The sequence below is a fragment of the Camelina sativa genome, chromosome 17 (genome assembly GCF_030686135.1).
Source record: "Camelina sativa cultivar CO46 ecotype springtype chromosome 17, ASM3068613v1".
In the NCBI taxonomy this organism is placed as follows: Eukaryota; Viridiplantae; Streptophyta; class Magnoliopsida; order Brassicales; family Brassicaceae; genus Camelina; species Camelina sativa.
Genome location: NC_141896.1, coordinates 40,327,523 through 40,330,739, shown reverse-complemented (window position 1 = coordinate 40,330,739; position 3,217 = coordinate 40,327,523). Strand labels below are relative to the sequence as shown.

At 31.8% G+C, this 3,217-nt stretch overlaps 1 long non-coding RNA gene across 1 annotated transcript; it reads right to left on the bottom strand.

Annotated features, from left to right (window-relative positions):
* Positions 1–404: 404 nt before the first annotated feature.
* Positions 405–1,556, bottom strand: LOC147924966 (uncharacterized). The gene is made up of 2 exons (XR_015585958.1): positions 914–1,556; positions 405–655 (listed from the first exon to the last, which is right to left on the bottom strand). It is a non-coding gene; the product is annotated as an uncharacterized LOC147924966 (long non-coding RNA).
* Positions 1,557–3,217: the final 1,661 nt, after the last annotated feature.

Here is a 3,217-nt window from a genome sequence, read left to right as displayed (position 1 = left end):
TTAAAAGAAAAATTGATTACAATATCCATTAAGAAAATGGTCCTTTCTTTTTCTTATTTTTATTTTTCATATCTAAAATCAGAATTCTAACAAAATTGGATCTCTACTGCCAGTCAAGATATATGCCTCGTTTTGTGCAACTATACATCTCTAATACCGCTCATGAAGTTCATAACCGTCTAAACAATCTTGCAAAAAGAATTTAAAAAGGTATTATGAGTATATTGATTAAAATCTTTGATGAATACAACGAGTTAGTTAAAGTTTTTATAATAGCTAGATACAAGACTCTCACAAGTGAAGAATATTCAATAGACTAGTTAAAAATAAATAGTGTTGTAAACAACTTGACTTTCCACAAGAGATAATATTGTGGGACTGATTGTGGGTGACATGTATATCTCTAATTGTGACATAAATATAATAATGCATTCTAGAAAGGCTTAACCTCAGTCGATATGTTTTTTACATCTATCGTACATATATGTCACTAAAATATTCTTTGATACATGAAGAAGCTGTACCATCCAAAAAATACACATATCAACACAAAAAAAGGTTCCTCTAAACTAAAACCATCAAAGATTCTCTCGTTCCTTTTGGTGTTGAGAGATGTGCGGCATTGTTGGTTCCAGAATCGACAATAAACTCAACACTGACATGCACACACACACAAACAAAATCAATGTTAGACGATGGAAGCAGCCGTTGTTAATTCATAACTCGAAATTGCACATAGAAAAACAAACAACTTGAAATCATAGCAGCAAAACCAATCCAGCAGAATTTTAGACTAGCTTCGATCAAATTTTAGACTCATGATTAATGAACTAGATTAAGCAATAGCAAACGCTATAAACGCAACATTGTAAAAACCAAAAACAGAAAAAAATAAATAAAGAGAACAACAAACCTGAATGAATTCGCAATAGGGTACCAGTCTTCACTCAGATTCATCAAAAACATCTCTGAATTCATGGAGAAAGTAAGAAGAATTGACACAGGTTGAAAGAATCGAAGAAGAGGAGAAGAAGACGAAATGTTCTTCGGACCACCCGCAAACCTGTGGTCTCAATCGGACAAAACCCGACTAACCCGCAAACTAAACGGGTAGAATCCGCGAGACCCGCAATTTTTTTGGGCATCAGTTTTAAAGCCCAAGCCCGCCCCGCTAAGTGACATATTGGGCATGGCCCGCGGGCTTTAGGCCTGTTTGACATTTCTAGACGAGGTCATAGCTTTAAGTGTTTTTCTCACCTTTTCTCTCAGTTCCCACCAGACAAACCCCACAACTGCAAGTCTGCAAGGACTGTTTCTACCACTCCACTCCAACCATGCTTGTTTGTTTCCATGTCTGCCCAAAACATCGACTTGTGTGAGGTATATAGCTTACTACAAGAAAATCTTTCTAAAGCCACAAATTTTTTAGTATCTATCTCTCATATTTCGTGGCTATGTTGGCTATAGCATTGGAAAGCCACAAAAAAATTAGTGTCTATAAGCTTGTAGCTATTTTTATTCTTGGCTATTTGTGGCTTTGTTGCCACAAACTAACCACGATAAAATATTTGGCTGATAGCCACAAATTTACACGACCAAATTTGTGTCTTTTATAGCTATGAATTTGCCACAAATAAATCGTAGCCTGTAGTCACGAAATATCACAAACTCCGTTGTGTCTAATACCCATTAATTGCCACAAATAGTCACTAAAAAAATATGTTTCTGTAGCGTTGTAGCTATTTTATGCTGTGGTTTTCCATGGCTATTCCCCAAAAAAAGACAAAAAGAAAAACAAATTATAATAAATAAATTAATTAAAAAGGATATTTGTTGGGCGAATTTGTTTGATAACCAAAACACAAAAGTAACAAAGAAAATAGCCAAATAATGAACTAAATTAAGTGAGTAACCATTAGCTGAGGTAAAAAGACAAGGGAAAGGTATGGTGAGGTTCACGCGCAGTCACCAAATAGTGTTAGTGTAGAAGATATTTATTTATTTGGATAAATAGATGATACCCCTTTACATTTTATTTTAATTTATCTTCACAATAAAATTAATTAAAATTTTGAAATTTATCACAAAAAGTTACATTTTTTTTTCTACATTCGACATAACTTGAATTTTTAAAATTGGATGTTGAAAATTTTACATGATGAATAGTGTTTATAATAAGAATTATGCTATGACTATAAAATGGTATAGAACATTCATACAACCCAAATCGTGAATTAAACTCACAACAAAGAAAAATGCTAAACCCTAAGGGATACAACATAAGCAAACCAAGCAACCGTGTTAAATACTAACTATAAAAGATAAAAATAGACAACTCAAACGACTAAATTAAACGCACAAAAAACGTTATGCCGTAAGAGATACAACATATGCAATCCACATAGATAGCTCAAACCGAATTAAACGCACAATAAAGAAAAACACTATACCCTAAAAACACAAAATAGGCAACCCAAACAATTGTATTAAACACTAACCGTATATACCCTACATATTAACCGAGTTAAATACTGACAATCAAACAATAGAATATATAATTAGAATATTTCTAATTATAGTTTGAATTAATGTATGTATGCAATGTAAATAATTTGAAACTTGAGAAATATACTTTAAAAAATGGAATATAGTGTTTTTGTATTCTATATATTACAAATATTTTCGTTGTTTTAGTTAGTGTATAAATTATATTTTCTCATCTTAATATCTTTAAATCATAATAAACATAAAAAAAATCTATAGTTTTAACTGAGTTTGTGAAATTAAAATAGTTTGTTCAAAAGAAAATTTATTACAAAATATGAAAAAGTAAAGAAAAAAAGAAAAAACTGTTGCCAAATGAGAGATGGCAGAAATATGTAAGCATATATATAAAGAAGAATACATACGTAGACAAAGTAAGGGCGAGTGGCAACAGTTAATACCTAGTGGGGCTATAATTGTCATTAATATATATTATATAGAGTATATTATCTTTTCATAATGGCTAGACAGTGAATTATAATTTTTTTGTTAGTCATTACTGCTAATTTCCCATATTTGTTTGTTAAATGATTAATTAAAAAAATTAAAGCTCTTGTTCGGCGATTGATTGATTGGTGGCCAAGTTCCGGCAATAGCAATTGATAAAACGCTGCAGAGAAGTGCGCCGCCTCCTATATACCTCTCACGGTTGTGTTTGTTTCTTCTCTTTCCA